A 14844-nucleotide genomic window follows, 5' to 3' on the forward strand; every position below is an offset into this window, starting at 1 on the left:
TCCAATTGGTCAAGATGAATCACCCGCACCCCTACAAGGTTCAATGGCTAAGCGATTTCGGCACTATCCAAGTTGAGCATACGGTCAAAGTCTCCTTCAAGATCGGAGCATATGAAGACACTTTGGAGTGTGATGTCGTCCCGATGTCCGTTTGCCAACTCCTTCTTGGTCGACCATGGCAATTTGATCGCGGCATCATCCATAATGGGCATACCAGTCACTATAGCTTCAAGATGAAAGGAAAGGAGTACGTGCTATGACCTACGTCTCCAAGTCAAGTGATAGTAGACAAGCAAGCCACCCATCATGGAGAAAAGAGTGAGAGAGTGACCCACCCAAAAGAGAGTGAGCGCCACAAGCCAAAATCGAGTGCCTCCAAGTTTTGTGACAAGAAAAAATTAGTCCTATTTGCCACCAAAACTGAGATGAGAGAAGTGTGTGAGAACCCATCAAGTGTTATGCACTATGTCCTTGTGTGCAAGGACGAGGCACCAAAAACTAATAACTCTCACAATCTACCTTTAGTGTTGTCCTCTCTTTTGTAGGAATTCCAAGATGTTTTCCCCGATGAGCTACCTACACTACGAGGCATTGAACATCGAATCGACCTCATCCCCGGAGCACCTCTACCTAACAAGGCTCCCTACCGCGTCAACCCTGAGGAAACTAAGGAGATCCAACGGCAAGTACAACAACTCATCGACAACTGGCAAGTACGTGAAAGCTTGAGTCCTTTTGCCATTCTGGTCATTCTTGTTCCAAAGAAAGACGGTACTTATCGCATGGTTTCCGATTGCTGTCCCATCAATGCTATCACCGTTAGATATCATTACCCTATTCCACGCTTAGATGATATGCTTGATGAGCTTAGCGGAGCCACCATTTTCTCTAAGATTGATCTTAAGAGTGGCTACTATCAAATACACATCCAAGAAGGTGACGAATGGAAAACTGCATTTAAGACCAAATTTGGCTTATATGAATGGCTAGTTATGCCAATGGGTTTAACAGAACACCCGGTGAGGGAGTCCTGGATTAAGGGGTCCTCGGACAGCCGGACTATATACATGGGCCGGACGGTTGGGCTATGAAGATACAATACAGAAGACTTCTTCCCTTGTCCAGATGGGACTCTCCTTTGCGTGGATGGCAAGCTTGGCGATTCGGATATGTAGATGCCTTTCTCTGTAACCGACTTTGTGTAACCCTAGCACCCTCTGGTGTCTATATAAACCGGAGGGTTTAGTCCACAGAGAAAACAATCCTAATCATAGGCTAGACTTCTAGGGTTTAGCCATTAAGATCTTGTGGTAGATCAACTCTTGTAATACTCATATTCATCAAGATCAATCAAGAAGGAAGTAGGGTATTACCTCCATAGAGAGGGCCTGAACCTAGGTAAACATTGTGCCCCCCGCCTCCTGTTACCATTAGCCTTAGACGCACAGTTCGGGACCCCCTACCCGAGATCCACCGGTTTTGACACCGACATTGGTGCTTTCATTGAGAGGTCCGATGCATCGTCACCAGAAGGCTTGATGGCTCCATCAATCGTCTACAACAACGCAGTCTAGGGGGGGTCTTCCTCCCCGGACAGATCTTCATATTCAGCGGCTTCATACTGCGGGTCAACTCGCTTGGCCATCTAGAGCAGGTCGATAGCTATGCCCCTGGCCATCAAGTCAGATTTGGAAGCCTGAATTTTGTGGCCGATATCTATGGAGACTTGATCTTCGACGGATTCGAGCCCGTGACGGCTGTCCCCTGCCACCATGATGAACATGACCTAAATCTATCATCTGGCCGACCTCAGGAGATAGCGCCTATAACCGCTCGGGCCCTAGATCCGGTGCGGACCGCGTCGTTCGAAGACGGGAAGCTTAACCCCGCCACGGAAGCCACAGACTCAGCGGCGCTCGAGCCGCACACAGACCCAACATCGAGCTGGGCTTGTGTCACCGAAACCTCGGACTCGTCTCCGGCCGTAGGTTCCAGACCACGTGCATCCGCGTCCATCTAACCTGATTAGGCGCCAATCTTGGAGTTCAGCTCCGCGGACATCTTCCAGCACTCACCTCTAGGCGATGTGTTAAACTCATTGAAATCCCTCTCCTTGTCGGGGGACTCTCGGCCGAATTATGTCCGGCCCGAATGGGAAGCGGGCGACGAAGAACTTCGTCACCCACCCACCACCCACTTTATAGCCACTGTCGATGATTTCACCGACATGCTTGATTACGACTCCGACAACAATGACGGTATGGATGACGATGTCGTAGAGGAATATGAACCACCGCCTACAGGGCGTTGGACAACCACCTCCTCGTACGACATATACATGGTGGATACACCCAAAGAGAACAACGACGACAATGAAAATCCAGTCGAGGATAAACCTCCGGAGATATAGCCAAAGCGCCGACATTAGCGGCGCCGCTCTAGGCCATGCCATAGTAAAAACAGCAACACCGTCACAGGAGAAAACAATACTCCGGACAACGCCGAACACAATGAAGACCCCGTTGAGCCAACCTCCGAATAGGATGAACGGGAAGATGGGCAAGCTAGCCCTGATGAACAAGCCACGAATGAAGACGCGGAGGACAGTAATTACCTTTTGCTCTCCGAGGACGAGGTGAGCCTCGGCGATGAAGACTTTATCGTGTATGAGGAGGCCGTCAAGCAAGAGCGTTTTAAGCGCAGGCTAATAGCCACTGCAAGGAGCCTAAAACAGAAGCAGCAGCAGCTTGAAGGTGATCAAGATCTTATCAATGAAAGATGGACTGATGTCCTCGCAGCCGAGGAATATGGCCTCGAGCTCCCAACCAAAAGCTACCCGAAGCGCAAACTATTACCACAGTTCGATGACGAGGCACTGGAGCCCGTCCTACCAAGGTATAATGCGGCTGACCGGCCACCATGTGGTCGAGGCAAAGCGGCACCTCGAGCTGAACACCAGCCCGCACTACCTTGCCATAGAAACGGAAATACAACAGCTCGGGGATACACACATGACCTGCGATGTGACTTGGAAAACAAAGCAGGTCAGACAAGATCAATCTATGGATCGCGGGGGCGTGCCCCGATGCGCGAGATGGCTATCCGGCTGATAGTGACAAACATAACCACGTCCGGGCCGAAAACCGCAGACGAACTCCATCCGAGCTACGTCACGACTTGGCCCGATATAGAGGCGCCACACACCCCCTTTGCTTCACTGATGAAGTAATGGGACATGAATTCCTAGAAGGGTTTAAACCCGTGAATATCGAATCATATGATGGCTCAACAGACCCCGCGGTATGGATTGAGGATTTTCTTCTCGATATTCACATGGCCCGCGGTGATGATCTTCATGCCATCAAATACCTCCCGCTCAAACTCAAGGGACCGGCTGGGTACTGGTTGAACAATCTGCCCAAAAACTCCATCAGCAGCTAGTAGGACTTGGAGGATGCCTTCCTCGACAACTTTCAAGGCACATACGTCCGACGTCCGGATGCTGACGACTTAAGTCACATAGTTCATCAGCCCGGAGAGTTAGCCAGGAAATTCTAGACTAGGTTCTTAACTAAAAAGAACCAGATCGTTGACTATCCGGATGTTGAAGCCCTAACGGCCTTTAAACATAGCATCCATGACGAATGGCTCGCCCGACACCTCGTCCAAGAAAATCCAAAGTCCATGGCAGCCCTTATGGCACTTATGACCCGCTTTTGCATGGGCGAGGATAGCTGGCTAGCCCATAGCAATAATCATGCAAGCGAACCTGGTACTTCTGAGGCCAGGAATAGCAACGGCAAGCCCCCACGCAACAGACACAAGCATCAAAATAACGGTGACAACACCAAAGACATCGCTGTCAATGATAGATTCAGTGGCTCTAAGGGCATGTACATTGGTGCTATCTTAGGAGTGCCACGTAGGATAAATGATGAGGTGGAGGAGGGAGAACTCATAAGAAAAGGTTTGTCTTCTCTTATTTAAGATAAGATAAGAGATGATCTCTTAGCACAATTTGTCTCACCATGTTTTAAGGAATGACTAGTTATTGAAGATAAGGCTAAGATATAACCCATTGTAGACATATTTTTTTGCCATCTCTAAATTACATGCAAGACTTAAGACTTATCAACCATTGTACATGCCCTAAGTATGGTCAGCGGAAGAAGCCATTTAAGAGAAACAATCCAGGCCTGTCCAGTTTGGACCGCATACTCGATCGTCCATGTCAAATCCACGACACTCCTGATAAATCAGCCAATCATACTAACAGAGAGTGTTGGGTTTTTAAACAGGCCGGCAAGTTAAACGCCGAGAACAAGGAGAAGGGGTCGCAAAGAAAGGACGATGACGAGGAACCCCGGCCACTGAACATAGGGGGACAGAAGAAGTTTCCTCCCCAAGTCAAAACGGTGAACATGATATATGCCACCCATATCCCCAAGAGGGAGCGCAAGCACGCAATTAGGGACGTCTACGCGATAGAGCCAGTCGCCCCAAAGTTCAATCCATGGTTATCCTGCCCAATCACTTTTGATTGCAGGGATCATCCGACCAGTATCCATCATGGTGGTTCAGCCGCACTGGTCCTCGACGCAATCATCGATGGATTCCACGTTACGCGAGTCCTCATGGATGGTGGCAGCAGCCTAAACCTGCTCTATCAAGATTCAGTGCACAAAGTGGGTATCGATTCCTCAAGGATCAAGCCCACAAAAACCACCTTTAAAGGTGTCATACCAGGTAGAGAGGCCTGCTGTACGAGCTCAATCACGCTGGAAGTGGTCTTCGGATCCCCGGACAATTTCCGAAGCGAAGAATTGATCTTCGATATCGTCCCCTTCCGCAGCGGCTATCATGCACTGCTCGGACGAACCGCATTCGCTCAATTCAATGCGGTGCTGCACTATGCCTACCTCAAGCTCAAGATGCCTGGACCACGCGGTGTCATAACGGTCAACGGAAACACGGAACGCTCCCTCCGTACTGAGGAGCACACCGCTGCCCTTGCAGCAGAAGTATAGAGCAGCCTTTTTAGGCAGAACTTCAATTTGGTAGTAAAGCTCCCGAACACCATGAAGAGAGTCCGAACTACTCTGCAGCGAGACAGTCCGGCTCGTCCAGGGCTTGACTAGCAATTCGGCCTCTATCCCAGTCCCGATCAAGCGACGACACTTGTGTCGCGCGTACATAACTACACACTTAAAATACCATGGGCATGGACGGAGGCATAGCTAGACCGCGGTCCGTAATGTGGCTCAACCGCTCCTGGACCCGCACACCTTTACCTTTTCTTTTTCTTTCAGGTTTTTCTATTTCCGAGCTTTTTTCTAATACCCTATCAAGGGACGGATACACCAAAAAGGCAATAAGCTTTGACGTACAAGGGAACCCTCACGTGGTCTCTGCTAACGATCGTTATACCTATTTTAAAAACCTGCACGCAGCTCGCCCTTGGTCGTGGCATGCCAAATAGCCCTATTTGCTTATCGCATTACTTGTACAAATACGCCTTAACGTATTAATCAAATTACAATGGAAAATAATTTGCGGCTCAATATTTGCGGCGTCAGCTTATTACTTGATTTTTTCCTTTTCTGTATCTTCTTATCAATTGCGCCCTACACTTTGGTACGCCTTAATTTGCCAGGGGCTTCATGATACCCCACAATATAGCAATAAAGTCCGAACACTTTTACAGTATAGTTTGGCACCCCAAACTTATAGCATTATATGCATCGTCTCCGAATCATGTCTTTGGTCAATAGCTGGGTTGCCCAGCTCCTGTGCTTACTACCTTATGTTCCGCTATATCGGCTAGGGTAGTAAAGGGAGAACTACTGCGATTGTTTCCTGGTTCTTCCGGATGAGCACCTCAGTAGAGAAAGCCGAAAACTAACTGTCATGATGCGGCGAGAGCCGGTCAGCTGTTCGAGAGGTTAAAAATCTTAACAATTTTTCTGCATTATGTGATGAATCGGATTTTATCCGATCAGGCGTGTATAGAGCCCCAAGTTCGGACTTCCGAACACCGGGGGCTGCGCCTAAATCTTTCTCATCAAACTCCTATGGCTAAGTGAGAGTAGTAAAGCTGAATAGTTCAATTGCCTGGTTCGTTGCGCTAAACACCTCCTTGAAGGACCAAAACCTTGGATAAAGAGTGTTTAGATTTATCCCGAACACCCCCGTACTACCTACGTGGGCGCAGAAGCCGGCGACTGGCCAACTCTCAGATTTAACAACATGGCCGCACAGGAGGTAAAATTTTAAATAACAGACATTATATTACATAATGGATCTGTTCCATAATACAGGACAGGATAACATGAGTGCGTTCATGGGAATATGATATCCTTAGCACATTGCTCCGTCACAAGGTGGGATCCCTCCAGGACACTATCAAAATAGAGTTGGGGTGTGTAGTGCTCCTTGCCCGTGGGCGGTCCCTCGGTCATCAGCTTCGTTGCATCCATCTTCGCCCAATGCATCTTAGCGCGGGCAAAGGCCATTCACGCGCCTTCGATACAGACCGACCACTTGATGGCTTCAAGCCAAGGGCAGGCGCTGACAAGCCGCTTCACGAGTCCAAAGTAGCTGCTAGGAATGGCTTTGGCAGGCCATAGCCGGATTATCAAATCCTTCATGGCTAGTTCGGCCGCCCTATGTAGCTCGACCAGCTGTTTCAGCTGATCGCTAAAGGGCACTGGATGTTCTGGTCCAAGGTATTGCGACAAGAACAACTTCTCCGTAGAGCTCCCCTCTTCAGCTCAATAGAATTCCGCAGCATCTGACACGTTGCATGGCAGATCTACGAACGCCCCTGGAGAGCTCCAAATCTGTGTAAGTAAAAGGAACCTTTCCTTCACATATCTGCTCTGCATAATGAAAGCCTTACCCGCCGTGATCTTCTTGGTCGCCTAGATTTCCTGGAGGGCGCCCTGGGCTTCGGCCCGGGCATCTTGTGTGCTCTAGAGGGCCTTGGAAAGTTCGGACTCTTGCTCCTTAAGGTCATGCTCCAAGGACTCACACTTCCTGATGGCGTCCTGGAGCTCTTGCTGGACCTCATTGACCCGGGCCTCATGCTTTTCGCGTGCAGCCCGCTCCTTGGCCGCCTTGTCCTCGGCCTCGGCCAATGCCTTCTTGAGGGCCTCTACTTCAGTTGTTGCCCCTAATAAATTTCATGGCACTTTAGTCGGCACGAATCATTCATCCTTCCAGAATATATACAAGGTTACTACATACCTTGACTGTCCTCCAGCTGCTTCTTCACGCGGCCGCTCTTCCTCGGCCCACTCCAGATTCTGCTTTAGTCCGGAGACTTCTGCAGTGTGAGCGGTAGCAGCCATTAGCGACGCCTGCTTATTCACATAGACATTTTAGATTAGACTCCTGCGAAAATTATTTGATCCTCTGTTCGGTTTTTCTTTCTGAACATCAGACAGAGTATTAGGGGCTACTGTCTATACTGTGACATTCTTTTTATATAATGGCATTACTTACGTCAAAGCCTGTTAGAAGGCTGGTGCAGGCTTCGGCCAGTTCGCTTTTCGCAGACAGGATCCTCTCAATCACTGTACACATAAGGGTACGGTGTTCTTCCACAATGGAAGCGCCTTGCAGCGCTTCCAGAAAATTATCCGGTGCCTCTGGGTGGACAGAGGCCACCGGTGGAATAGATGCACCGCCTTCTTTTGAAAGGGACAGCTGGCCCGGTTCCGAAGCCGCATATGTCTCCGGAACTATATTCGGTTGGGGGCCGAGTTGGATACGGCCCCCATCATCAGTATCCATGGGTGTTTGCTCCCCCATGTGTCCGACAGCCAAGGCTTCACCCTCCGGCACCTCCCTGACAGCCTCTGGATTCTCTCCCGGGCCGGGATCCTTTGAGACAACGCCTCGGCGCCATCCAGGTCCCGGGGAGATGTGGCCTATGGAAGGGTCCCGCTGTCCATCGCCGGCGGGTCCAGCAAATCCTCTAAAGATAAGGACAACCCGAGGTTGGACCGAGTCAGACTGCAAATGCATAATTTAGCACATTAAACCAATGAAGCAAAAAGGCCGGATACATGAATGTGTTCGGACACTTACAATTTAGCCAGGGGCTTCTCCCTGGTCTCCCACTCCCAGCTGCTCTCGGTGGCCACTGCGGAGCTGTCCGGAAGGGAGGCTTTCTCCTTCTTAGACGCCTCGGCCTCCAAATGCGTGGAGGTTGTCCTCTTCTTTCTCCCTCCTGAAGGGGGGAATGGATTTCTTCTTCTTCCTCCTCCTCTTCCTCCTCATCTTCGGCGGAGGAGTGGGCCTTGGCGTCTTCGGACGTCGCTTCCGAAGTGCCCTTACGGCGGAGACCACGTCTGGTCCCCTGGGCCTTCTTCTCCGGCACCTGATAAGGTGCTAGAACCAGCATCTTCATTAGAAGCGGGATTTCCAGGCCTTTGGGTAGCGGAGCCGGACAGTTAAGCCGCTCCTCCATCTCTGTCCAGTCCTGAAAAAAATGATAAGGAAGCTTAGATGCCTTCCTCGAGTATGCTAGTAAAGGGTATACCTTGAAAACATGAAAGAACTTACTGGATTAGCAAGGCGAGTTAAGCTATGCCCACGATCCTTGGTCGTGGGTAGTGGCACCTTGTTGGCCTTGAAGAGCACCTTCCATATGTCTTCGTGCATCGTGCCGAAGAGCTCCAGTAGGGTCTGGTGCTTGGCCGAATCGAACTCCCATAGATGGCAAGTCCGACGTTGGCACCGAAGGATCCGCCGAACAAGCATCACCTGGATCATGTTGACGAGCTTGATTCTCTTGTTTATCATGTTCTGGACACGCGTCTGGAGCGCCGTCAGCTTGTCCGAGGAAGACTAGGTCAGGACTTTCTCTTGCCAGGAGGTGAGCCGTGTCGAGACTCCTGACCGGAATGCGGGAGCCACCGCCCAGTTGGTGCCGTGCGGCTCTGTGATATAGAACCACCCCGACTACCACCCTTGACTGTCTCCACGAAGGAGCCTTCGGGCCAGGTGACATTAGGCATCTTGCCCACCATGGCGCCTCCGCACTCTGCTTGTTGGCCGCTCACCACCTTTGGCTTCACATTGAAGGTTTTCAGCCATAACCCAAAGTGAGGTGGGATGCAGTGGAAGGCCTCACACACGACAATAAATGCCGATATGTTGAGGATGGAATTGGGGGCCAGATCATGGATGTCTAGCCCTTAGTAGAACATGAGTCCACGGACGAACGGATGGAAAGGGAATCCCATCCCGCGGACGAGGTGTGTGAGAAACACTACCCTCTCCTGGGGCTCCGGGGTGGGGACGATCTGTCCCTTGGCCGGAAGTCGGTGAGCGATTTCCGGGGCCAAGTACCTGGCCTCCCGGAGCTTCTTGATGTCCTTATCCTTGACGGAGGAGGCCATCCACTTGCCTCCTGCTCCGGATCCGGACATGATTGGAGTGCTTTTTTGGGCGCAGAAGGCGAGAGCTTGGGCGCTGGAGCTCGAGAATGGATGGGCAGAGGAAGGAGAAGGCGTGGGTGAAAAAGGGTGAGTCCTTATCCCTTTATAAAGGCAGTAAAAGACACGCGCCTCCCTACTCGCCTTAAAATTCACCTATTCCCCAAGCACCATGCAGATGACACGGTTGGGTTACCCATGCCCGTATTGACGAGAATCTCATGATAAGGGGACATGATCTCTGCTTTCACAAGACGTGCCAATAAAACCGCACCTCAAAATACGGAGGGGTAGGCTAAGAACGGTTCGAATAATGACCGGGCAGTGGCGTGATCTCACGCTACGAAAAGTTGTCAGCGGATTCGACTCATGGAATATTATACTCTCTACGGTGGTATGTTGAATTTGTTTCGCAGAGCCGGACATGATTTTTGTGTTCAAGATCTACTTTGAAGTATTCGGAGAAGGAACCCGCCTTGCAATGCCGAAGACAATCTGCACACCGGACTCATCGTCATTGAAGCCTGGTTCAGGGGCTATTGAGGGAGTCCTAGACTAAGGGGTCCTTGGACACCCAGACTATATACATGGGCCGGACTGTTGGGCTATGAAGATACAAGACATAAGACTTCTTCCCGTGTCCGGATGGGACTCTCCTTTGTGTGGATGGCAAGCTTGGCGATTCGGATATGTAGATTCCTTTCTCTGTAACCGACTTTGTGTAACCCTAGCCCCCTATGATGTCTATATAAACCGGAGGGTTTAGTCCGTAGGGACAACAATCATAATCATAGGCTAGACTTCTAGGGTTTAGCCATTACGATCTCGTGGTAGATCAACTCTTGTAATACTCATATTCATCAAGATCAATCAAGTAGGAAGTAGGGTATTACCTCCATAGAGAGGGCCCGAACCTGGGTAAACATTGTGTCCCCCGCCTCCTGTTACCATTAGCCTTAGACGCACAGTTCGGGACCCCCTACACGAGATCCGCCGGTTTTGACACCTACACCCAGTACTTTCATGTGAGTTATGCACTTTGTTCTTCGTCCCTATATTGGTGTATTTGTTCTGGTCTATTTTGATGATATTCTTGTCTTTAGCAAATCCCTCAAAGATCATGTCACCCATCTTAGAACTGTGGTGAAAACCCTTAGGAAAGAGCGACTTTATGCTAATATGAACAAATGCCTTTTTAGTGTTGATAAGCTTGTTTTCTTGGGTTTCGTTGTGTCTTATAAGGGTGTTCGTGTAGATGAATCTAAGATCAATGCTATTAAGACTTGGCCCCAACCAACCAACTTGCAACAAGTGCGTAGTTTTCTTGATTTAGCCAGTTTCTATCGTAGATTTGTGAGGGATTTTAGCACCATTGCTTCGCCTTTGCATTCTTTGAGTAAGAAAATACGCCATTTGTTTGGGGACCATCCCAATATACCGCATTTAATGAGCTTAAGAATTTGCTTACTCATTCTCCCGTGCTTGCATTACCCAACTTTGAGAAACCCTTTGAAATACATTGCGATGCTAGTGGTAATGGCATAGGTGGTGTGTTAACGCAAGAAAAGCGCCCCATAGCATACTTTAGTGAGAAACTTTTTGGAGCGCAACTCAATTATCCCATCTATGACAAAGAGCTATATGCTTTAGTGTGAGTTTTGCGTGAGTGGGAACATTATCTTCGCCCTCATGAATTTATCATTCATACCGATCATGAAACGCTTAAGTACTTAAAGGTTCAAACTAAGTTAAACAAGCATCATGCTAAATGGAGTGAATTCATTGAGTCTTTTCCTTATGTCATCAATTACATCAAAGGTAACGAAAATGTAGTTGCAGATGCTCTTTCCCGCATATGCATGCTTGTCACCAAACTTGAATTCAATGTCATTGGCTTTGAGCACATCATAGACTTGTATGTGCATGATCCTACTTTTGCTATTCCTTATGCTATGTTTTTCACGCATACATCTTGGGAACGATATTACATCAAGGGTGGTTATCTTATGAGAGCTAACAAACTTTGCATTCCCAAGTCTACTCTTTGTTTGCTCCTTTTGCAAGAGGCTCATGGAGGCGGACTCATAGGACACTTTGGATGCGACAAGACATTCGCTAAGCTCTCCAAGAACTATTTTTGGCCCAAGATGTTCCGCGGCATCTCACGCTTCACCAACCGATGCTCTGCATGTTGCAAAGCTAAGTCAAAAGCTAAATCCCATGGTCTTTACATGCCCCTTCCTATTCCTTATCAACCTTGGGAAGACATTAGCATGGATTTTCTACTTGGTTTGCCTAGAACTCAAAATGGAAAGGATTTTGTGTTTGTTGTTGTGGACCGATTCTCTAAGATGGCTCATTTTATCCCATGCAACAAGATAGACGATGCTTCACATATCGCAAACATCTTTTCTAGGGAAATCTTACACCTCCATGGAGTACCAAAGACGATTATCTCGGACCGCGATGTCAAGTTCTTGAGTTACCTTTGGAAGACTCTATGTGCCAAGCTCGGAATCAAGCTCTTGTTCTCTTCGGCATACCATCCTCAAATCAACGGCCAAACGGAGGTGACGAACCGAACACTCTCCACTCCACTACGCATGTTGATCAAGAGGAACATCAAGGAGTGGGAGGAGTGTCAACCCATCGCCGAGTATGCCTACAACTGCGCAAGACATCCGACTACCGGCAAGTCCCACTTCGAGGTCATCTACGGTTTCAACCCGTTGTCCCGATTTGACATTCTTCCTCTACCACTACAAGAGCGCATCAACATGGACGCGAGTGCCCGAGTGAACTACCTCAAAAAGATGCATGAACATACAAGGCACACCATCGAGCGCCAAGTACAATGACTCGCGACCAAGCTCAACATCAACAAGCAACCCATGATATTCAACATTGGAGATCTTGTGTGGCTACACCTTCACAAGGAGCGCTTCCCCAGCAAATACATGTCCAAACTTCTACCACGAGCCGATGGACCCTTCAAGGTGCTTGAACGCTACAACAATAACCCCTACAAGATCGACATCCCACGCGACAAGTACTCCGTAAGCGACATCTTCAACATCAAAGATTTGTTCCCGTACCATGGTGATGAGGATTTCGATAGCTCGGATCTTTCCCAAGGGAGGGGAGATGATGCGGAGCATCCTACGGTCATTCCCATGGACCTACCATCGTCACACCAAGTGCCAAGAGGACCCATGACACGAGAACGAGCTAGAGCTCTCGAGACCGATGTGACTTCTTTCCTTGGTGATATATCATATGATCCACTCAAGACATGGCTACTACGTAAGTCCGGAATGTTGTGCATGATTAGGTACCAAGAGAACCCTCCCGAGGATGCACATGAAGCTGGTCAAGCTCCCAAGTCCATGGATGAGGATAACCAACAGAAGAAGACGAGAACAGCTTCCAGGTCCCGGACATCCGGCCATGGCCCCGGACATCCGGCCACTGGAGGTATCGCCTGCAGCCAAGGACCAACGGCCAAAGGTACAGGGCCCGGACATCCGGCGGCCAGCCCGGACATCCGGCTCGTCGCCCCGGAAATCCGGCTCCCAGCCTGGACATCCGAACAAGTCGTCCAGGGAGTACCGAAGCCTACCCCGCTAGCTTAGACATTTGGCCACAACCTCGGACATCGGCCCCTCACGATGCCCCGAACATCCGGCCAACGGTCGTACATCCGGTCCAGACCTATCCAGGGAGCTCCAAGACAGCGCCAGGCCAACCCGGACATCCGGCCCGACAGCCCGGACATCCGGCGCCTCACGAGCGCCCGAACATCCGGCCCGACGCCCGGACGTCTGGCCTTTCCTGTCTGCGCACAGTGTAAAGGGTCGAGGCCCATGTACCCCTTCACCCACTAGACTATATATACTCCTCCTCCGCCCTCTTTCTAGGGTTAACATTCCGATAGCTCATATTTGAGATAGAGCTTTGCTCATCCACTTTGTTACTTCTCCTCGGAGCTCATGACCTTGTCGGAGAAGATCCCCCAAGCGGATTCAAGACCCCATCACGGGAAGACCCTTCAAGACCTCTTCACGGAGAAGACCTTTTGTATCGTCCCTTGTTGACTTTGAATCATATATCACTCTTTGTGTTTTGAGGATCTAGCATATGTGTGACTGGATCTTGTTGGTTGAGTGATTTATCTTGTGTTTTCCCTTGTGTTCCCCTCATTTTTCTCCTCGTGTTCTTCGTGTTCTTCATAGGATCCCCTCCAATCGTGAGAGATCGGGCATCTAGGGTTCCACCCTACATCAGGGCGTGTCCTACCCCCCCTGGGCGCGCCCTCGACCCTCGTGGCTGCCTTGTTGCTTCACCGACTTCATCTCCAGGTCTCATGGTTTGCTTCTGGTCCAAGAAAGATCATCGTGAAATCTTTATTCTGTTTGGACTCCGTTTGGTATTCCTTTTCTGCGAAACCCTAAAACAGGCAAAAAAACAGAAACTGGCATTGGGCTCTAGGTAAATAGGTTAGTCCCAAAAACAATATAAAATAGCATATTAATGCATATAAAACATCCAAAACAGATAATATAATAGCATGGAACAATAAAAAATTGTAGATACGTTGGAGACGTATCAACAAGCCAGTCGCTCGAGCGGCTCCGGTGAAGTGATGAGTTGGCAGTTGGGGGTTCCAAGGTGCGGAAGGTAGATCCGGCGAGGTGTGAGGTCCACGGCTGCGGCAGAGGACTAGATTTGGCGGCTTGGCGTGGTTGGGGGGAGGAGGCGCGGAGGCGAAGGGGAGGGGCTCTAGGGAAGAATGTTTTGGGTAAAGAGGGGAACACAATGGAGTTGCCAAAGCAGCCCTTTTCCATTCATGTGGCTGGGGTAAAACAAGAATATAGCAGGGCTAAACTTTCCGGCGCGAGATATTTCGATGTGAGCGGGAAGTTTGAAAGCTTTTGGCGGCTGAAATTAAGTGTTCTACTCTTGTACGGCCGACTATGATATCATGGTGAAGAATTTATTAGTTTTGCATGCAAAAAAAACTGCAAGTTTCTAAAATCAATGTCTCCAACTCGAAACTTAGATTGTCCATTCAATTCAAATATGGATCATTGAGCTAGTGGAAGCAAATACCATCATATGGTCCAGTTCAGATGAAATTCCAAATGTGTTTATCCTAAATATGATGACAAAAACAAAAATGTGTATGTGTATGAATAAAGTGGATGATTATGAGGTTTGAACATGCTCGTATGTGTATATCTCTAGGTTTCATATATGAACTTGAAATCACGAAATCCCGGCTTTAAAAATGTACCTCCGTTTAAATGAATTGCAAAAGCTAATAATGGAGTCGAATTCCAAAAATTCCAATCTTAGTTTTGTAATTCTGGTACTTCAAACTATATCACGCATGTTCAAAAGT

The sequence above is a fragment of the Triticum aestivum genome, chromosome 1B, assembly GCF_018294505.1.
Source record: "Triticum aestivum cultivar Chinese Spring chromosome 1B, IWGSC CS RefSeq v2.1, whole genome shotgun sequence".
Taxonomy (NCBI): domain Eukaryota; kingdom Viridiplantae; phylum Streptophyta; class Magnoliopsida; order Poales; family Poaceae; genus Triticum; species Triticum aestivum.